Below are 23,426 nucleotides of genomic sequence, written 5' to 3'. Positions count from 1 at the left end.
GGGAATAAGGCTTTGTTTTGTAAAGCTGTGTCCATCTCCCACTTAACCTAAAACTGAAAAAAAAAAGCGTTTGCATAAAAAGACAGATTGATAGTATAGCTTAAGGGCCTCGTTATACAGTCAAGTGTTTTTTTCACTATAACCATTTTGATCCCATCACTGTTGCTTGATGTGTTGTTTTGGATTTGGCTACTATTCATCTGATTTCAGTTTGGGCCTCTCCACAAAAGATAGACTCCAACACTTTGCTTTCCCCACTTCAGACACACAGAATTTTTCTATGCAAATTTGTCCATCGCTGTGTTATCTAGTAGAATTTTAAACATCATGGCTGACATTTACAAAAAAAAAAAAAAGTAAACTTTATGGCTAATTCATTGATGTTTTCTATGACTTTGTTAGTGTCATTAAGGAAATAGGTGACATTGTGGTATGTCTCCACAAACCAATCACAAGGAGGTTTTTGGTGTAGCACCCCATTTTTGCAACTTACAGCAACCACTTGGCAACATATTGAGGAATGCACATTTTCCCCTTGTGAACAGTGGTTGCTAGGGGGTTACCAGCTCATCTCCAGGCACGTGTGAAAGAGGGAATAAGGCCTTTGATAACTATTTCTTTAAAGATTTTTAATTTGTTGCATTCGATCTGCATTGTATTTCAAGACAGTACCCTTTTACTTGACCATGCCCTCTCACCCATCATTAATCCTATTCTTAACATTTTTCAAATACTTCATTCTGTAGTGGTAAGTTGAATAAATTCCAGTCATGGATACAAATTTTCATGAACATTAAGCTATGTAGGACCAACATACTTTGAACGTGACATGTGAAACAAATAAAAATGGAGAACGTAACGTCATCACATTGCATGAAATATGAAAACATACAGAAGTCAATAATCGCTCTATGTCTGACAATGTTTATGCAAAGTTTTGTTCTAATTGGCCCATTGAGGAGGAGATGGGGAATATGCAGACATTTATATATAAATACTTTGTAATCATTATATTAAGATAGAATTCATAACGCTCATGGAAATCTTTCTTGATTCAGCTGCGCCTGAGATTATTCTAGTGATTTTTAATTACTTTTAAATTCTTTCAATTATATTTAAAGAAATGTGTAATTAAATGTATGTTTGGATTCATTCAGATTTTAAAATATTTCATTTTCATTTGCACTTTTAAAGTGTTCTCCATTTTTAACTTTGCTTTGCATTTATATAAATCACCAGTTACCACTAACATCTATTTAGTTTTACTGCATGTCAAACTAGTGCTTACAATCCATGTGGTAATTTTTAATTATTTCAAATTAATATAATAAGAAATTCAATCACAAAATAATGTAGGGGCCTCTCTGTTAAAAGGAATCATTATACCTAATAACTATTTCTAAGTTAATCATGCAAACACTGTTATTTCTTTTATTATAGTGCAAGGCATTTTATCATTATTGTTGTGCCAAGCTGCATTAGTCCAGCTATCTAATGATCAAATAGTTAATGACTATTTTCATCACAGGCTTTCATGAGAAATGACAGTCTTGTTACCCGTCTGTATAAACAACATCAACATGAATGGCACGTCAGGATTTGAAACAGTGATTAGTGGTATGAGTATTGATAATCAATTTCAACAAACCTGGTCTCTGTTGTAAAACAATTCAAATTTACATAGCAGCAATCAATATAATGAAAGGGCTTACTGGTTAGAGTGGAAACATGTCACGAGGGAGGTCCAAAAAGGGTGAAATTTGCATTCAGCTCTTTTTTCAAGTAATATTAATATGATATTATAATAAACAATTAACTGAGTATGCCAAAATATGTGCGTGAGAATAAAATGGCATGTATTTAATATTAATGTTATTCTTATCCGCCTTTCAAAATGTGCAAGAATCACAAATGATCTCATGTGCGAGAATTAGAGCTCAGCATCATTGAAGGAGTACAGCCATCGACTGTGGTAACGATGACAGTAGTGGTAGAGCGGATTTTGCTTCTAACATTTTGGCACTGAGTGCATGTTTTTTCCACACTCAAGCAAATCCCTCACATAAAAACAAATTTTAGTTTTATTAATGTCTAACACCCAAAACCAAACTGGCTTCATTTGATGTCAACATGAGGAATGACAGGAATTAAGCCCATTTTTGTAAAACTGGTATGACACTTTTACTTATTCACTGCTCGTGTGTGGTTTTGTAGCTGCTGAGCAGCTTTAACAGAGCATATCTAACAAATGTGTTTACATGCATGTGATATCATTGACAGATAAACACATCAGTCATCCCCACACTGACAATACTTTCTTTTTTAGATGTCTCTGTGATGCAGAGGCAAGTGGACTTCTCCTTCTTGGTCCAATATGCACCACTGCAGTGCAGAGGCTGATAATGTTATCAGATTGATTTTTTTATAACTTAACTAATTTTGCCTGCTGGTAATTTCTGATGAGAAGAGCACGGACATTAATGACTATGGATTTTTCTGAGTCAAACTTGTCACGGGCAGGCTGTTCATTAACATACTGTATATGGGGGCACTCATGCTACAGATTGAAAATGTACTAACTAAGTGAAGTATCACTTCTAAAGGCAAACTTTGGCACAATCCATTGCTCATTGCCTCATATATTTTATGCAAACAAGTCCTGCATATCGTTATCGATCTGGAAAAAAAAAATCATATATTTGCAAGACATTCACTGCGGGCAACTCATTTTTGAAACCACTTGGTACAAGACAGTGACAACATGTCTTTGCTTCAAGTAACCATGTATATACAAAATCTTGCAAAGATCTTGCAAATATATGACATTAACAATCTCTTGGCACACATTAATGTATTATCTCATTAATTTGTGGTCTCAGGAACTACTACCCCCCACCTCTAAGACAAGGTGTAGATGTGCAACAGAGGTAAATGCATGAAGTAATAACTTCATGCTTAACTTAAAGGAAAGCTGTATGCTCTCACCTGTGCTGCTGCTCTGAAGTTTACTGCTCTTTGTGGATTTAAACAATCACATTCAACAAGATATATACAGGTGTGAGCTCCAATTACTTTCCAACTACTTGACAATTATACTAGTATATCATATAGAGAGTCCAGATCAAAAGTTTAAGACCACTTGAAAAATGGCAAAAAGTCATATTTTGCATGGTTGGATCTTAACAAGGTTCAAAGTAGAGCTTCAACATGGGAAAAAATGGGAGTGAGATAAAACATTTTTTAAGCACGCATTTTGTTGAAAACAACGCTTAAACTGAAACAGGCTGCTTGTTAAGATCCAACCATGCAAAAATATGATTTTCTACACTTTTTCGAGTGGTCTCAAACTTTTGATCGGGACTGTATGTAGAATTTAGGAATTAATGGATCATCAGCTTAAACTGAAATTGAATGACCACAGACACTATAGCCTGCCCTACATCAGTCCAACATTGTCCTTTATTATAAAGTACAGGGTGGGCCATTTATATGGATACACCGTAATAAAATGGGAATGGTTGGTGATATTAAAGTCCTGTTTGTGGCACATTACTATATATGTGAGGGGGCAAACTTCTCAAGATGGCTGGTGACCAGTGTTGGGAAGGTTACTTTTAAAATGTATTCCATTACAGAATACAGAATACATGCCCCAAAATGTATTCTGTAACGTATTCTGTTACGTTACTCAATGACAGTAACGTATTCTGAATACTTTGGATTACTTAATATATTATCATGCTTTTTACAACAACGTGAATGTACTATTGCTGTGTGATTTATTACTATTACTGAAGGTCCGCGACTCCGAACTGTAGTAAAGGGACCTCTGACTAATACGGCGGGGTCCCTGTCAGCTCGTAGCCGAAAAATAGCTTTACTTTGTTGTGTGGGTCAACTTTTTGTGACAGAGAGAGGCGTTGAAAGGCTGCTCCAACGGAACTTATTGTTTTCGGAGGAAAACACAAACACGGTGTACAGTCGAGTCTTAATAGCTTACTTACAACTGGGCTCGTCAGGCTCTCTTCTTGGCTGAAGTGGTTATTATTATATTTACATGCTTCCAGCTCCCGTTTTTGCTCGATGACAACTCGTACCTTTCCACTCCCCTTTTTCTCCCTCTTCGTGCTCACAGACACATAACGTGTATGGCAGTCCATTCTCCCTGCAGCACGGACTACACTGCCAATGATGCTACATTCTTTAGAGCTATGCTTGTAGCATTCTGCCTGTTAGCTTAGCACAACAACAACAACAACGAAAAGGCGCTCTCTCACCCAGGAAACACGCAGTCGCAGAGAGAGAGAGAGAGCGTCGCCCTGTAACCATGGCAACCGTAACGCTGCCGCCTGGAACAACAGAACGTAGCTGTCAAACAAAACCCAAACAGTCCTGACCCGCGACAAAATGAAACAGGAAAGTACCGCAGTGTAATCCATTTATTTCAACAAAGTAACTGTATTCTGAATACCACCTTTTTAAACGGTAACTGTAACGGAATACAGTTACTCATATTTTGTATTTTAAATACGTAACGGCGGTACATGTATTCCATTACTCCCCAACACTGCTGGTGACCATGGTGGCCAATTAGAAGTCGGCCATCTTGGATACAACTTTTGTTTTTTCAATAGGAAGAGGGCCATGTGACACATCAAACATACTGGTAATGTCACAAGAAAAACAATGGTGTGCTTGGTTTCAACGTAACTTTATTCTTTCATGAGTTATTTACAAGTTTCTGACCACTTATAAAATGTGTTCAGTGTGCTGCCCATTGTGTTGGATTGTCAATGCAACCCTCCCACTCTTCACACACTGATAGCAACACCGCAGGAGAAATGCCAGCACAGGTATCCAGTATCCATAGTTTCAGGTGCTGCACATCTTGTATCTTCACACCATAGACAATTGCCTTCAGATGACCCCAAAGATAAAAGTCTAAGGGGGTCAGATCGGGAGACCTTGGGGGCCATTCAACCAGCTAAATAGCTACTAGTAAGTTTCCATGACAAAACTGTACCAACATATTACATGGCAGGGATCTGAGATAAAACAAGATGTATGGCAAAATTGTAAACAAGAGCATATGAAACAACATAATTTGCTAATTTTTTCAGTATGTCAGTGCTGTAGGTAGTCAGGAAATTAAGCTGTAGGCTACGAAATATTAAAATTGATACATATTTATTAGATATTTATCAACCATGAGATTTATTTGCTCATTAATTGAAGGTTCCAGTCTTCTGTTCTGGATTGTTCTGGCTCAGTTTAACCCTCTTCATTAACATTGTGATGTCTCAGTACCTTATATCTACCCTACTTTAACCATACCCTGTGTGTGTGTGTGTGTGTGTGTGTGTGTGTGTGTGTGTGTGTGTGTGTGTGTGTGTGTGTGTTTTTAAGCGTATTAGTTAGAATATTATCCTCCCTTTGACTGCCAAGAAATGGGAGAACAATTTTCAAAAGCCATAAGTCACATCACATTTTCATAGCATATGGTTAAGATTTAAGGATTAGAGGTTAAGGGTTAAGGTATTTCCCACTGACAATAACGTAGTCTTCACAGGGTTAATAGAGCTTGGCTGTGCAACAAAAGCAAAGTAAAGGAGAATTTAAGTAATTACCTTTAATGATGAATTATCGTCAACACTGTTGAAACACCTATAATGATTCCCACCAGGCAGCACTGTAAAAAAAAAGAGAAAAAAAACTGAAAAAAGAAAAAAAGGCTCCACTAGCTTTTCATGAAGTGCACTGATGAGGTCAATTAAGGTAAAAGTCATTATTTCTTATTGATTTGCCCTTTTCCCCAAACTACCAATTACAAAGGCAGCAATAGATGAAGACTTTAAAACTTTGAGATAATAAAAGAAAAAAAAACTACCCAATATTTCATCTGGTATATCTGGTTTACAGGAATAATGTGCACATCTGATGACCAATGGACTATGTCAGAAAAAATATAGACTATATAATGGCACTGCATAATTTTGGGACATCATTTTTGTCTATAAAACACCATCTAATCTAATGGCTGTGTTGCTTACCACCATCCTTCTAAGCAGAAACACCCTCCCTGCACACCACCTCCAACCCCACCTCTCCTCATTCTGCTGCTGCTTCAAATCTGTAGCAAACACTCAAAGCCACTACAGTATTCTTACCCCCCTCTCCACTTACCCAGCAACGCCCTCAGAGCCAAATTATGTAACATTATTTGGCTGGGGTTAAGAGTTCACAAAGTCGTTATACGCTTTCGTAATTATTTGGTAATTATTATTGATTGAGCACCAAAGGATCAATGCAAATCTCAAGCGAAGGTGTAGAAAAGCTGCTTTAAACCAATAGCTACATCCATAACTTTGTGGTGTTATATGGTACTCTGCAAAACTTGAATCACCCCTCATTTTATTATATTTTGCTTCGCAGGAGCCAGATTTGTTGACAGACTTGTAATTTTTTTTAAGTGGTCTTGAATCTTTTAGAGTTTTCTTTGAACATTGTCTGCTTTTATGCTCATTTTGAGCTGAGTTCTTGTACCAGACCAGTTTCAAAGGAATATGTTTTGTTGGCTACTAAACACTGACAAAAAAAATTCTGTGTTCCAATTTTATGGGGTCAAATCGCAATGATAATGCAATTTGAAGAGCATCATGTTTTTGCACCATTGAGGTGAATCGCAAAGTGCCGGAGCTAAAGAAAAAAAAGCTATTCAAAGCAGATGAATATCATGTCCTTACATTATTTCATTAGAAATAACTTCAGTGGAAGGGTGGATGTCAAGAGCCATTCCCAAGGAACGGAAACAGGAGGAAAATTTGCCAAGAACTGGACTGAAAATCAGTAGCAAGAGGTCTTATGTCAGCATGAATCCAAATGTGAAATTTCTTTATTTAATCAAATCATGTCAGCATGTATGAAGGAAGTAAGGAGAAAGGTACAACAGGTAGTTCCTTGAGCTATCAATTAGTGGACATAGTGAAAAATGATCCCAAACACACTGCCAAAAAAAACTTTAGAAAATGAGGGGTGGTTCAAGACTTTTACCTATTACTATATGCAGTTGGAAAGGGATGAAATGAAAAGAAGGTGGTTTCTCCCCCCTCATCAAATCAAGGTGAGGCTACAATAAGCTACATAAATTCCATCATCAAAAAATTATATTTCTGTGTGCAACCTTTGTGTTCATCAAACCAACAGAGACTTTTAGTAGCCGTGGGCATTTTCTCCTAAATTAGTGCCATTTCTACAATTAGATGGGCTTTAATGACTGAAGTTAGCAGCAAACATACTAAGCAGACAATGCCCATCCTTTAAAAAAATGGTCTACACTCTAATGGAAATCAAGTGCACATCTTCAAGCCAAGAGACGGAATGAAAAATTTTTTAATAAATTGAATAATATGCTCAATTATTCAATTTAATTAATAGAAGATAGCTTTGATTAATTAAATAGCTTTTGGTAAATGTCCCTCGTGTAATAAAAAAATCCACTGGAAAAGAAGAGAGAGTTATCCACAATGTTTTCTTTGTTTTTAACAGTTTTCGTATTCTCCTCGCTTCCAGTGTAATGATGTAATTCCCTCAAGATTTTTCCCATCTTTTCTTTCTCTGTTAGTCTCAATCTGTCAATCAATCAGATGCATTGTTTGGGTCTAATAACAAACAGAGAATGTGTAGACTCTGCCTTTCATGACCCATCACACTCCAAGCTCCTTTTGCTCCAATTTTGTCAGCGGTTTTGGCGGCGGACACCAGCCCTGAAATTGTCCTTTTTACTTTTCTTCCTCACTTTCTTTCCACATTGCATAAAATTACAGTAACTGGAGCATATCTATCTATCAGGACCTGTCACAAAGAGTCAATGAAAACTCATTAGTTGGATGCATCAGAGGTGAAACTAATTTACAATGTGAACAAAAAAGTGGGTGCATATTCATGTGAAATTCCGTATTTCTTTCATACTTTTCATCTGTCGTCTTGCCAAGCAGACTGTCCATGCACTTGTGCGTCTAATGTTTATGCTCTCAAACACTTGATAAAAAGCTAAACAGCTTATTAAACCATTGTGATAAGATTGTATTTTCTTGTTTAAATGCTAATTCATGTGGGCATGTGGTCTGTCTTTGTCTTGATGTTCTTTGATTCAGCCTGTCTGTCTGTCTTCCTCTGTCTCTCACAAACAATGATTAGTCTCTCTCAGAGCCGCCTCTTCTTTTCCACAGTGCTCATTTGCTACAACATCAGAGCCACTGAAGATTCTGCAGCTTTCATGGCAAGTGGAGATTGTCTCATACTCGCACAAGAGCTGAGAAAGACAATGCTTTGAAAAGATGAATGAACAGCAATAACTTGGGGTGAATTTACGGTGATTTTTTTCTGCATGACAACTACCTCAAATCCATAAATAAAGCATCTTTGCTCACATCTCATATATACCAGAAGATGCTAAGGCAAATGAGTTTGGTTTGCATACTACATGTGGCTGCAGGCTGCCATCAAGATCACAGACAAAGCGACATTATAATAAGAAGCGTATATTGTCATCTGCGAAAGTCCCTTGCTTTGTTTTGATATTGCTGGTGCTAAGTGCTCAGTCATGTGCTGTTTTTGTAATGAACTACTGAGAGCAGTTGTCAATCAAGCCAAAGATTGGATTTTGAAGTTTAAAACTCTAGTCTGCTTGGAGTTGTTCCACAAATAGAACTCTTTGGTTTGAACTTCTTCCTTTAGTGGACAAAACAAAACCAACTAAGTCATTACAATGAGAACTAACCAAATTAACCCCAACTTAGTTTATATTCAACCAGGTCTGCATAGGATGGTGATTAATGCGAGGTTAAATTGTCTACGATATTTAAGAAGCAGTGAACAAGATACAGAGCTCCAATGAGAGTAACAGCATGTATGCTCGATTATATGAGCGACAGATTGCCCCTGCGGGCGGTCTATCCTTCAAGCTCGGGTCCTCTACCAGAGGCCTGGGAGTTTGAGGGTCCTGTGCAGTATCTTAGCTGTTCCTAGGACTGCGCTCCTCTGGACAGAGACCTCCGATGTTGTTCTATGATAAGCTTGATAACAGGAAACACAAAATAGGTTAATAATTTAAAGATGTTCTGCAGCAATGGAGGTTGATCAAGCCTTGGATGCTAGTGCTACTAATTCCTACAGGTGTTCCAACTTTTCTGGATTACTTACAACTTCCTCTGTCTGCATAAAAGCAGTGTTGGAACACACTGTGGTACCATGTGTTCGTGAGCATCAGTTGAACAGTATTGTATGGCAGAGAGTAGTGTGTTGCTATAAAAATGGTAAGAAAAAGCCAATTAACAATGGAAGAGAGACAGATCATCATAACACTTAAAAATGTTGGTGTTTCCTTCAGAGACATTGCAAAGAAAGTTAAAGTGTCAATGAGTACGGTTTCCTTCACCATCAAAAGGCACTTGGAAACTGGAGCAAACTCTGACAGGAAGAGGTCTGGCAGACCCGATGCACCAGCTTAATCAGAGGACAAGTTTCTGAGAGTTAACAGATTACGTGATAGGTGGCTCACAGGACAACAGCTTCAAGCACAGGTTAATAGTGGTCGGAAGCAAGTCTCAGTTTCAACTGTAAAGAGAAAATTTCGAGCTGCAGGTTTTGGTTGCCATGTTATTTCTCTCCAAAAATAACATAGAAGCAAAGCTTAGGTTTGGTGTCATCTGTCAGTCTTAGGGATTATTCACATCCAGATTTTCAAAGTAACCCCCCCCCAAACAATGTAAGATGCTGATAAAGTTATACAGAAAGCAATTATTTCAAGTTTTTCTGCTAAAGCCAGGGGGTTAGAGCAGTATTTAGCATGTAGAGGAGCCCTAAGATCAGGTGTAGGAACAAAGCATAAGGGAAAATAATTTCTTAGAGATAAGTTACATAGTAACTTGTGTTGAGAGCTGCAGTAAATTTTGCTTAGTAAGCAAGTTGTGAGTTGTCTAATTCTTTGTGGATTTAGAAAATTGAATTTAGCAAGATGCAAGCAGATGTTTGGTGAGCGCTATGGCTGATTTCCCATCCCTAGACACTAAAAAGTTAGCATAAAAAGTTTTAGTTTTTTTTTTTTCTGGTGAGTCAATCTGATCAACATTATCACCTTAAATCTAAATTGACTGTCTGTTACCCTTGATATAACTTTATATTGAACATCACAACCTGTGTCAGTCTAACATAGTGCATTACAGTAAATTTCACCACAATACTGCAGTAACCAGCAATGCATTTTCTTTTTCACGTGACTGTTTGTGTACTAAATATGAAGACGGGAAGATTTACATATAGAGACATCATCTTGAGAGTTTTGCTGGAAATATTTAGGCTCAACTGATGATTATATAACACAGTTTAAAGTTTAAAGCAGAGATACAGTGCAACTGAAAAGTATTCACAGTACTTCACTTGTTCCACATTTTGTCATGTTACAGCCTCACTCCAAATTAGATTAAATTCAATTTCACCTCAGCCCATAATGACAAACTGAAAAAAAAATGAATTAAAATCTAAGAAAAATGTAAATATAGCATGTGCATAAGTATTCACAGCTTTTGAGCTCAGGTGCATCCTGTTTCCAATGTTCATCTGACAGATGTTTCTACAACTGTGGTGAATTCAGTTAATTGGACATGATTAGGTAAGGCACACACCTGTGTGTATATATAAGGTACCATGGTGTACAGCGCATGTCAGAGCAGAAATCCAGCCATAAACTGGTGTAAATACTTTGCAACTATGTCGGAAAAAAATCAGATGCATAAATGCAAAAATACAGTTCACTATATCAAACCTTAGCTTTGAAGGGAAAATGCCCTCTACGCACAATCACACATAACCACTCAGGGGGTGTCAGCTGGCGAGCCAGTTAGTGACTGTTAGTGATGCTGTGTCAGTAATGCTGTATGGATTGTGACTGATTGATGGTATCTTGTAAATCTATTGGAATTATTTTATCATTTACAAATGTGATACAAGTTAATATTCATCTATCTGCATCATTAAAAATGAAAAAAGAGTTTCAAGAAAACTTTTTTCACTTTATCATTATCGGGTGTTGAGTGTAGAAGGGGGTGATTAGGGCCAATGGGGAAAAAAAGTGGGGACATCTTTTTTTGAATTCTTTGAATTTCAAATTCTGACTCTTAGCTAGTCTCAGAATTCTGACTTCTTTTATCAGAATCCCCACATATGTTTAAAAGCAACCACAAAGCATCCCCACTTTTTTTTTCAGTGGTCCTAATCCTCTTCTGTAGTTTTGGAATAAGGCTGTAACATGACAAAATGTAGAACAAGTGAAGCACTGAGAGTATTTTTCAGCTGCACTGTAAAAATCTAACTTATTGCTTTAGCTGTTTATTTGTTTGTTCTGTATCCAAAACCATCTCATACATCTTTAATAATGCAACATACGTGTTTTAAACTTGGCCAAAGTGGATCTGTTTGTTTATTTTTTTGTTTATTTATAAGGAACCCCATTAGCTTCCACAACAGTGGTTGCTAGTCTTCCTGGGGCCCAAACCATCAAATACCATCGAATAAAATGTTACACAATGAGTTGGATGCAAAATATCCACATAATTTGGCTCTTACATCCACAATAAGGTTTTACAATTCTGAAAATATAAGCATGTAAATATTAAAAAATATAAAAAACACTCAAACAAAATACACAATTTCCATTACAAGTGACATTCCCTCTTATTATATTTACAAATAAATTAAAAACGGCCTAAATAGGCTTTTAGGTGATTTTTAAAATTATGAATAGAAGCCAATTCTCTAATTGCATAAGGCAACTTATTCCACTGAAAAGATGCTCTAAATATAACAGAGTTTTTCAAAAAGTTACTTTTAACTCGAGGAGTTACTAAATTGTGGTTAGTTGAGAATCGTGTAGCATGATTATGTATTTCATCTGGATACTGCAACTGAGCATAAATAAAGTGTGGTGTGTTTACCAGTATTGCTTTCTTTAAAAATACAAGTAAGCCATAGTATAATTTAGCTTGTACAGAAAGCCAAGAAAGTTTATTGTGCATTTTATCAATATTTGTATAATATGAACACCTTTACACTAATCTGGCCGCCCTATTTTGGACTAACTGAAGTCTGTTCAGATCTGTCTTATTAGCTGCTGACCAACTGATTGAGCAGTACTCTAGATGAGATAATACTAGTGCATTAATGACATCTTTCATAATTGAAGAAGTAATATAAAAGGAGCATTTCCTAGCTATAGCTATGCCCTGTCCCATTTTCTTAATAACAGAGTTGATGTGCCGAGACCATGAAAGGTGGTGGTTTATGGTAACACCAAGTAATTTAATCTGGGTGACCTGTTCTAATACCGATCCAGCTATGGAAAGATCTAGTAGTGGGCTGTTGACTAAGCGTACTCTACTTCCTATTAACATGGCTTTGGATTTAGACACGTTTAAAGTCATGTTGTTTTTACTTATCCAGTCAAACACGTTCAGCAAATCTTGTTGTAATACGCTTGTCAATTCAAAAATGCCACTGACTGAATAAAACATGGTGGAATCATCAGCATACATTACAAGATGAGATTTATCCAGGACGTACGGCAAATCATTCGTGAAGACTGAATAGAGAAGTGGACCGAGGCAGCTGCCTTGGGGTAGACCACAGTTCATTTCACAGCCCTCCGAGAAATAACCATTATAATAAACCTTTTGCCTTCTTCCAGACAAATAACTTTCCATCCAGCACAAAGCAGCTGGTGAAAACCCATAACATTTTAGTTTATCTATCAAAAGATCATGATTTATCAAATCAAATGCAGCACTAAAATACAAAAATACCACCCCGGCCAAATTCCCATTATCTAGATATTTATACCAGTTATCTGTCATGTGAATGAGAGCTGAACTGGTGGAATAACCAGGTTTGTAAGCATGTTGAAACTGAGTAACTGATTTTGTGTTAGGTAATGTTGAATTTGTTCATAGACAATCCTCTCCATAATTTTACTTAGAACGGGGAGTAGACTAATAGGTCTGCTACTGACACCATTAAAAACGTCATTCTTGGTTTTAGGAATGGGAATTATTTTTGATTCTTTCCACTGCAATGGAAATAAGCTGCATGCCAAAGATCTATTAAATATATATGTATAACTTGGCTGCAACTTTGAGCAGTTTACTGTCGATGTTATCAGAGCCGGAGGATGTATCGTCAGGAAGTGATATCAATAAGCGCTCTACCATCTCCACATTCACTGCCTCAAACTTAAATAGGCATTGCTTATTATTCATGATAACATCCTGTATAAGACGACGTGATAAGGTGGGATCGCCTCTGCTCATATTAGATTTTAAATTTGTTATTTTATTGCTGTAGCAATTCACAAAATAATTGGCTATGTCCTTAGCTTTACTTATAAAAGTACCACCCAAGTAGATGTGAGACACCACCGGAGCAAGATCTCTACCCATTATATTACTTAAAACTTTCCACACCTTCTTGCTGTCCTTACTGGCCTCCTTGAGCTTAAGTTGATAATATTCTTTCTTCTTGCGCCTATTCAATTTTTTACTTGATTTCTTAACTCGCGATATCTTGCCCACTCTTGTGGACTGACAGACTTATGTGCTTTTGCTTTATCCCTTTCTGACATTGCAGCCTTAAGTTCATTATCTAGCCAAGGTGCGTAGTTCTTTTTAACAGTGAATCTTTTTAAGGGCACTGGAACGGTTCGCAGCCGAGTGTGAAGCAGCGGGAATGAGGATCAGCACCTCCAAATCTGAGGCCATGGTTCTCAGCCGGAAAAGGGTGGAGTGCCCACTCCGGGTCGGGGATGAGTTCCTGCCCCAAGTGGAGGAGTTCAAGTATCTCGGGGTCTTGTTCGCGAGTGATGGGAGAAGGGAGCCGGAGATCGACAGATGGATTGGGGCTGCAGCTGCAGTAATGCAGACGCTGCACCGGTCCGTCGTGGTGAAGAGGGAGCTGAGTGTAAAAGCAAAGCTCTCAATTTACCGGTCGATCTACGTCCCTACCCTCACCTATGGCCACGAGCTGTGGGTAGTGACCGAAAGAACGAGATCGCGGATACAAGCAGCAGAAGTGAGCTTCCTCCGAAGGGTGGCTGGCCTCTCCCTTAGAGATAGGGTGAGAAGTTTGGCCATCCGGGAGGGGCTCAGAGTAGAGCCGCTGCTGCTCCACATCGAAAGGAGCCAGCTGAGGTGGTTCGGGCATCTGACAAGGATGCCTCCTGGGCGCCTCCTGGGTGAGGTGTTCCGGGCATGTCCCACCGGGAGGAGGCCCCGGGGCAGACCCAGGACACGCTGGAGAGATTATATCTCTCGGCTGGCCTGGGAACGCCTTGGTGTTCCCCCAGATAAGCTGGAGGAGGTGGCTGGGGAGAGGGAGGTCTGGGCCTCTCTGCTTAGGCTGCTGCCCCCACGACCTGGCCTCGGATAAAGCAGATGAAGATGGATGGATGGATCTTTTTAAGGGGGCATGTTTGTCAAATTTTTGTATGATCTATGAAAAATAATCTTTTGTGCAGTTTTCAGTGGTTTCATTTTCTTGGTCAAACCTACAAGATTATGGTCACTATAACCAACTGGAATAGAAACAATATTAGAGCAATGCTCAGGAACATTTGTATATATGTGATCAATACATGATGATGACCTATGACCTCCTGCGTTGACCGTGACCCAGGTGGGAATGGTGATCATCTGAGACAGGCAACAAGCCAACGCTGATGAACTTATCTTTATCCTTAAAGGACAAGAAGGAGCTAACCAATTGATATTAAAGTCTCCTAATAAGAACATGTCTTTGTTTTCCTCAGTTACTCTTTCCAGCATTTCACAGATTTGTTCTACATACAACATATTACTACTTGGGGGTCTATAGCAGCAACCTGCTAATACAGGCCTGCCACACAATTTCCAGATCGTCAAACATTAAGTCCATACGTAGTTTGCTTGCCATATTATCATTAATGTATAGGGCTACGCCCCCTCCAAATCTGTTTCTGTCTTTCCTATACAGCTTATAACCCTTTATTTCAAATTCATTATTCTCAAAGGCAGCATCTAAATGTGTCTCGGAAATAGCCAGCACACTTATCGTATTTGTTGACAACAGTGACTGAATTTCCTGAATCTTATATTTAAGGCTACAAATATTGACATGAGCTACTGAAAAATCTTTACCGGAGAATCCGGGAATAAGTATAGGGTCAGACATTTGCAGACCGATCGATCTCAACAGCTACAAATGACAACATTGCTGAAGTCTAAATATTAATTCCGGCGTTCTGTGACCTCGGTTTAACAATTAATTTGTCATATATCACCTCTGTCTCTGGCCGCTCTCAGCTGTGGTAACAGTTCTTTCCTCTTCTTCCTGATGGACTCTGAAAAATCCTCGTTGATGTAAAGATTGGTACCTTTTAGTTTTTTGGCAGATGAGAAAATTAATTGTTTATCTTTAAATCTTTGTAGTCTGACCACAATCTGCCTGGCTCGTCCATTTTCCTTGTATGGACCGACTCTGTGAGCGCGTTCAATTTGAATGCTGTCACTATCCAGACCCAGTTTGTTCTTCAGCATGTGTCGGACTTTCTCCTCTGATCCTTCCCACGTTTCTGCTTTTTCATCTATTAATCCATCCACCACAATATTGTTCCTTCTCGATTGATTTTGTAAATAATCCATCTTGGTTGTTAATTCTCTGTGTTCCTCGCGTATGCTGCTGACCGCCGATTCAAACTCTTTTAGTTTGCTTTTAATGCACCTCTCTTCAGTTTGCAGCTCGGTGACAACTCCATCCGTGAATTGCAGGCAGGATTTAACATCCTGTACATCCCTTAGAATGCTGTCCAACCTTTTGTTAGTTCCATCCATGATTAATTGGACAAATGTCTTAAAGTTATCTTGCTGTTGGTGAATCAGATCTTTGTAAAACTCCCGTTGTTCCAGCATAGCGTTTAGCGTGCTAACACTGACATAGCTGTCATCCTCTGGCAGTAGCGCCTTAACGGCCTTCGGGAGCTTATCGACCAGATCGTTTTGCCCCCCCACCCATGAAGATCGCTTTGTGTACAATGGAGTTCGTGTACAATGGAGTTTACAAAAATGTATACGTGAATCAAAAAATGTGAATCAAATTATACGTGATATGGTGCGACGTTCTTCCCACGCTTGCTGCAGTGAACTCGACGTGTACTCCACTCCTGTCCCTGGTGATTACTACCGTATGACATAATCCTGTGGGATATTGTCTCCAAGTGGGAGTCTGGTGCTCAATATCGGTAACAACAAAACATAGCTCCCTTCTGGACTGTTGTGCAGTAAAGCAACAATACTTTATCCAAGATTCTGATAAGGGCATTCATGTGAAACTGTGCTGAACTTTCTTCTCTTGTGTCCTGTATTCTCTTAGTCTCAGCAGCACATGAACACAGATAGTGGGTCGTAATCCACTTCCCACTGCCAGTGATTGATTGTTTGCACAGCTGTGAGATACCCAGTAGCTCACTCTTTCTGCAGGATTCTTGGCATGGGATAGCTAGTGCCAGCCTGGTCTTGTGGCAAATAACATAGTAGTCAGAAATTATGACCTTTTGATCATCACTGTCAAGATAACGTCCTTACTAATACATGTTGATTGGAATCAATATATATCAACGTGCCTCCAGATGTACAGTTAGATCCAAAAGAACTTGAATAATGATATAATTTTTGTAATTTTGCATCTGTGCACCAACACAGTGGATTTTAACTTAAGCGATCAAGCTGTGACTGAAGTGCAGACTTTCAGCTTTAATTCATAGGGTTTGACAAAAGTATTGTAATAACTGTTTTGGAATTACAGCCTATTTTATAGACCACATATTCCCCTATTCTCATAGGCTCAGAAGTAATTAGACGATTGACTGACAAGCAGTTTCATGACCTGGTGAGGCCTATTTAATCCTTTTTTCATGATAAATTAAAAAAAAAAATGGCCACAGCAATTATGTCAATGACATTGATGATAATGTTTAGCAAAACAAGAATAAGTTATAAACTCATATTTAATTTAACATTATCGAATTATTTGTTAATAGTAATGAAATGATATTAACATTTACACATCATTCATGTTAATGCCATTGGGCTTTGTTCTACAAAGAAGTACTTTATGAAATAAAATGCTGTATTTTGTATTTCTGAAATAACAAATGTTTAAGCCACCAAACCTACATACATACAAAAGATTTAGAAAAAAGGATTTATGAAGTAGTTTTTAGCAAATGAATCATTCATTCAACTTCAGGTAGCGGTTTTCAAACTATCTATTTGCAATTTTTAAAAAATGGTCAAAGCGTCTTTTCTGTTTTTGTCTCGTTTAAATTCTAACTTATTTCAGCTTGCACTTGTTCAGTTGCTGTGTAGAGCTATTTTTATAATTGAGCATCTATTCTTGATAAATGTCTTAATTTCATGCTTGGATCTGTATTCCACTTGTTTTAACAACATGTGACAGGCAAGATCAAACTAGGAGCAGATTCCATTTAATGCAAAAAGGCAAACTGCTGTGTGATCGTTTCTGGCCGAACAGCTTTTGCTTACATTTATCATTTCCTTCATGAATATGGAAAGAGTCAGTGATACTGTTGTTTTCATTTCTGGCCTTTCTCTGACCCCAAAATGCATCCTGCTGATGTTCAGAAAACCTGAACAAGGGGGTCACTCAATGCACACACACACACACGCACACACAGCTGTAGGGCAAAAATCACACTTTGCCTGTATCACAGACCACCCTGTAAAGTGTTACATAAGAACATCCAGGTAGAGAATTCCAAGAGTTTTACTCTTAAGAATGTCATGAATGAATGATAGTGTACTTTAAATATAAATGTGAAACATCTCAGAGCATCAAAAACTGCTATTTTGTTAAAAAACAAAAATGTACATAGAAAAAACTGCTGGCCTCGCAAAGACATGTCATAGTGTACTTTGGTTTGGGGCAGAAACGCGCTACAAAAGTTTTCTTTGCATGTTGAAAAATAATGTCGTTGGTTTGAAATGTGATGCAAAATGGTCCTTCCATTTGTGACAAATTAGGATTGATGCCAGAGGCCTGTATGACAAAATAGGATTAGAATAGAATAGAAATTACTCTTAGAAATTCAGGTGTTCCAGCAGCAAAGTGACAGGCAGGGGAAGCATGGAGATTCAAAAAACAGTTTACAACATAATAAAAAAAAAGTACAATTATTAGGTTACTAAAAATAAATGTGTATTTAAGAAGGTAGCTTTGTGTTTAGCCTCGGATTTTCAAGGTTACAAAGGTGTTAACTGGCATACATTGCCACAGAAACAGCAAACCACCACTTATTCCCAATCAGTTTTCTGGAAAACATCATAACCATTCCTGGAAAATTCCAGTGGATTTCTATTTGTACATAGTAAAAGGGTGTATAGTTTATTTGACAAGCGTCAATAAGAAATCCACATTCTCCTTGACTCGATTTGATAAACATATCTTCTGCTGCTAGTAGACTTATCCATGTTTACACTCATAGCAGGATTGGGAAACCTTGGATTGGCCAATGTTGCTTAGGGAGATTATCACTGTTGAGTTTAAGTGAAGCCGGATTTTTAAAAAAATATTCGGTTGAATTTGCTTAGTAGCTCAGACCCCAGACTTCTTGTAGTATAAAACCAAAGAAGGCCCAAACCAAAACAACTAAAAATAAAGTTTGAAAAATTTAAAAAATACAAATTTTCTATCTCTTCACAGTCACAACACTCTTTTCTATCTGATATTACTGGCTAAAGGTAATGCAAAGCCAAATCCTGCCGATCAAATGTAATTTAAATATATCCATGATGTGTTTGCCTTGGCATATATACCTAATCCTCTCCGATCAGTAGAATCACCCAGACAAAACAGAAGCTCTCTGCAATTCTGTTTATCATGCACATAGTTTCCCAAAGTAAAGTTGTTCAGTAGTCCTTCAGAACAGTTCGTTTCTCAAGAACCAACGAGGCAGACTGGGCTGAAATGTGGTGTGAATCTCAATTATTTATAAAGGAATTGTGTTTATTTCTGTGACCCTTTGTCCTTTCATTCAGAGCCAACCTTTTTATGCTTATCCGGCTATTTTATCAAAGTCTAATGGATGTCAAAACCATAACAGTTTTACTTTGTGCACTAAATGTTCAAATTACTTAAAGTCCAAACTGAAAACCGAATACATCTGACTTTTATAGGCATTTATTAAGGGTAGAATCTGAGCAATAATATGCAATTTCCATTTAGACAGAAGAAATTTAACATCAGCTCACACTTTTGAAAATATCTTTTTGGGGGATATAAGACAATTTGCTAATTTGTGATGCATCATTCATTTAAAATTAGAGCCCTCTTTACTGTGATAACTTTTCTCACCAACATACATAATTTCACTCTTGCATTTGTAGTTATATTATTTTATCTGTGGTATTAAATAAAGAATTAATACAGAAGAAATAAATTAATCCTTTGAATGACTGCAGGGAACAAATGATTGCCATTCGAATGCATTCAGACTTGATATAGACTATAATCATTCAAGGCCAAAGCTGTTATTACCTAAAACTTTCTGTTCATACAGTTTCTTTTGGGAATAATGGTGTCTGATTATTCTGATGGTGTTTGGTTGTCATATTTAATGTCTAAGTTTTGGAATATAACAATGCTACTCAAGTCCTTTGTGCAGCTGTGACAAATATGGAATGAGTAAGAGAGGTGTTAAATCCAGTAATAATTTGGCAGGGTCTTAAAAAGGCAGCTCAGTCCAGTTCGTAATCAGCAGAGGTAGAAAGCAATGAAGTGCAAATACTTTGTTACAGTACTTAAGTAGAATTTTAATGTCTCTTTACTTTAGTATTTATTTTTCTGACAACTTTTTATTTTTTTTCTCAAACTGTTTTGAGCCTAAATGGAGGAAACAATCATAAAGACAATCCTTTTGGTGAATCCATAATCAGTGCATTTATCAAATTATTGTGAGTTGTGATTCTTGTCCTATCACTGACCCACTACAGTCAGTCAGCCTTAGGGTTCACCCACCTGAGCTTCTTGACTTGATCAGTAACCAATGTTACTTGATATTATAAACCAACCAAAAAAAATCTGGTTACATACAGAAATTAATTCATTTGTATTGTGTAAACATGTGGGTAGTGAGTTTTAGATAGCTTTTGCCACCATAACTGAGTTTACTGTAGCATAGTTAGCATTCAGTGGAGCCATACTGCTTAGAGTGATTGTTGAATAGAGCACCATTCCTGTTTTAAAGAAGTAATCAGGTTGTTGCAAGAGGCATGCTAATTTAATAGTTTGATGTAAATCAAACACCTGATTTTACAGTAAAGATTATAATTCATATGGCAGAGTACTACTATATGTTTATGTTGTTGATTACAGTAGGAACACTGTCATGGTGGCAAGTACTTCAATTAAACAAATCACTTTGTTACAGTGTAGATATTTTTTCATATTCTGTTTGCATAAACTTAAATACATTCAAATAAAGAAAAGTAAAAATCTATAGATTTTATCCTACCAAAGAAGGATATGGAATAGTTCAATGTATTGGTATATATTATGTCCCAAGATAAAGTTCAAAGTGGAACAGGATTTAGAATTATATGTTGGAACATAAAACGATATTGATTTAGTTTGGAGAACTGTAAGGAACCATACTGTTTCCTGGGATATTTCACTGCAATTACAATAATCATTTATTATTCAAGAGAAGCTGGACTCCTTAAATTCAGTAATTCTAAAATGTTGACTACAGCTCTGATAAAAAGGAAAATATGTAGGTATAATCATCTGTGTCCCATCATCGAAGTCAGAAAAGCTGCTCGGTTAATAAAGTGGCTAAATATGGAAGATACTTGTGATGTAAAAATGTCAGCTGATCCAAGGATGTTTCCTTTCTTTTTTATTGTTATTATTATTACCTTCTTATTTTTTGATCTTTGTCCTAATGTAGCTCCTAATGTGAATTATATTCAAACATAAAAGGTTTATTTTATCTCCTTATTAAGGTAATAAGTTCATCCTACTACAAAAAATTGGAAAGTGCAACAATACCTGACTAATGGAGTGCAAGACAGGATTCTTTTTCTTGAATAAATCACACACCATAAAACAAACTACTGATATATCATTTAGGCATGTAGTATAAAATGATCATGAATATAAAGAATCCTTTATAATAGCAGGGTCACATAAAGATCTTCAAATAACCCCACTGTCTGCCGTCCCTTTGCTGAAATCTTTGTCTCACCGTTAAACCCGTCAGAATAATTCAGAAGATATCAAAGGGTCATCTCCCCATGCTGTGTTTTTGAAAATGAATTTAATCAACAGCTGTGATTAAATTCATAGATTACATTTCACTGTGTGTTATACTTGTATAACTATGCATGTGACAAATAAAGAACCTTGAACCTTGAACCTTGTGTGTCTGTCATTAGATTTTAGTAGCACTGCTATTTTCGTTGCTTTAATCAGTTTAACTGGCAAACAATTCAAACCAGAAAAGTGAAGTTTTTTCAAATGAATCCACGAAGCTCAGAGGTTTAGGAGATGTGAAAAACTGGGACGGCTTTGTGTAAATGTATGAGGAGGCAGTTTGTTCCTGGAAGGTCACCTGTTTGAATTCACAGACCTGCTAGGGTACTTGTGGGTAAGGAAACTGAATGAGAAATATCCTCCAGAGAGACAAAGAGGAAGACAGAAGACAGAAAGGGAAATAGATAGATATAAATGACCTCAGCCTCTGGAACTGAATGTCCCTGAACATCTAAGAGTCTGTTAGAAGTTTCTTTCTCTTTCTTTCTCAGCTGCATATTCACCTCATCCTCCCAGCTGTACCCTTCAAGAGAAGGATCTAGAGAGGAATGGCCAGCCCTGTTCGTCTCCCTGGGGAAATAAACTGAACGGTATCCAGATGTCCCTAAATGCTAGGTGACAGCATTTACATTTGAATTCTGTCTATAATTACAGACAATATATACATCAACGACTCCATGACTCCATTTCACTGGTTGAAATAAAATTCTGGGAAACTGGAAAGGTCACAATAAGTGGTGTTTATCTTTATGTATAAGCTGGTGCTTTACTAATAGTGGTAGGTGTAATTGCGAGCACAATTTGTTACAGCCTTCAAAGGCCTGTTCAGATTATCATTATTATTACTATTATATTTATGATACAGTTGCTGTATAATCAGCACAGTGGTGCAGTTGTAAGCACTGCTGCCTCACAGCAAGACACTGTTGGTGTGATCTTGATCTAAGATGTAAGAGTGAATAGTTGTTTGTTTCTCTGTATTACCCTCTGTGACACACTGGCGACCTGTCCCAGGGCTGCATCTTCCTCTTGCACTATGGCAGCTGGGATAACCTGCAGCCCCCAGAGAATTGGATATGTGAAAGAAGATGGATGGATGGATGCTATATAATCTGAAACTAGGGTTAATAAAAAAGTTGAGTTGGGGTGAGCGAATAATTACTATGTTCTAGTGAAGAAATCAGTGTGTTTATGGTTAAAACACTGATTGTCAAAGCTGCATTTTCTGGTAATCCATCCGTCCATTCAAGTCTTTTATGATTTCAGCTTTTGACCTTCATGAATATGTTAGAATTTGACTATAACTAAATGTTCTTTTGCCATGATAGCTTTTTATTTGTATATTGTTAGCAAAAATAATTAGTTTAAATTAATACATAAAATTTGGTCATGGTCTGACTAAGGTTGGATCCCATATACTTGCAGCAGCGTATACATTTCAGAAATGCCCTCGAGCCATGTTCTTAAGTGCACTTGTGACACTGTGCAGTTGCTGCACTTCGGTGCTGTCAGAGCAGGGTGCACATGTTCATCAAAAATGCAGACAAGGCACTTTGATCACTAACTATGGGGCTCAGAGAGCCAGTGGACAGGTGTTTCCTACACTGACAATGTCACTGCCTCTGTTCCATCTGGTCCTACTGTAACATCCATATGCATGGTATTTTCAAGCTTGCCTGACATCTCACTACCCCACCCCTCCCGTTTCTGGAACAGGGATAAGGACCGCTGAGGCTTGCTTCAATCTCAAGAGCACCTTCATATACCGTTGAAGCGTCTCCAACAGCCCTGAAAAGCTCTTGCTTTTCATTCTTTCATTCAATAGCTGTGTATATAATAGCTTGTGTTTTTACTGCAGTATCGTTCAACAACAGTTGTAATTCGTACTTCTGAACAAACGCCTCTGTAAACTGAATAGCTTATTGTAGTGATGATGTCATTCTGAGACAAAACCCAAGAGCTTTTCAGCAGAAGGTGAATAATAGAACAACTGCTGCAACTCTGACGGCAGACATGTT

The sequence above is a fragment of the Simochromis diagramma genome, unplaced genomic scaffold (genome assembly GCF_900408965.1).
Source record: "Simochromis diagramma unplaced genomic scaffold, fSimDia1.1 OVJJ01000176.1, whole genome shotgun sequence".
In the NCBI taxonomy this organism is placed as follows: Eukaryota; Metazoa; Chordata; class Actinopteri; order Cichliformes; family Cichlidae; genus Simochromis; species Simochromis diagramma.
The sequence above is the reverse complement of the archived record's forward strand: the minus strand, read 5'-3'. Positions refer to the sequence as shown.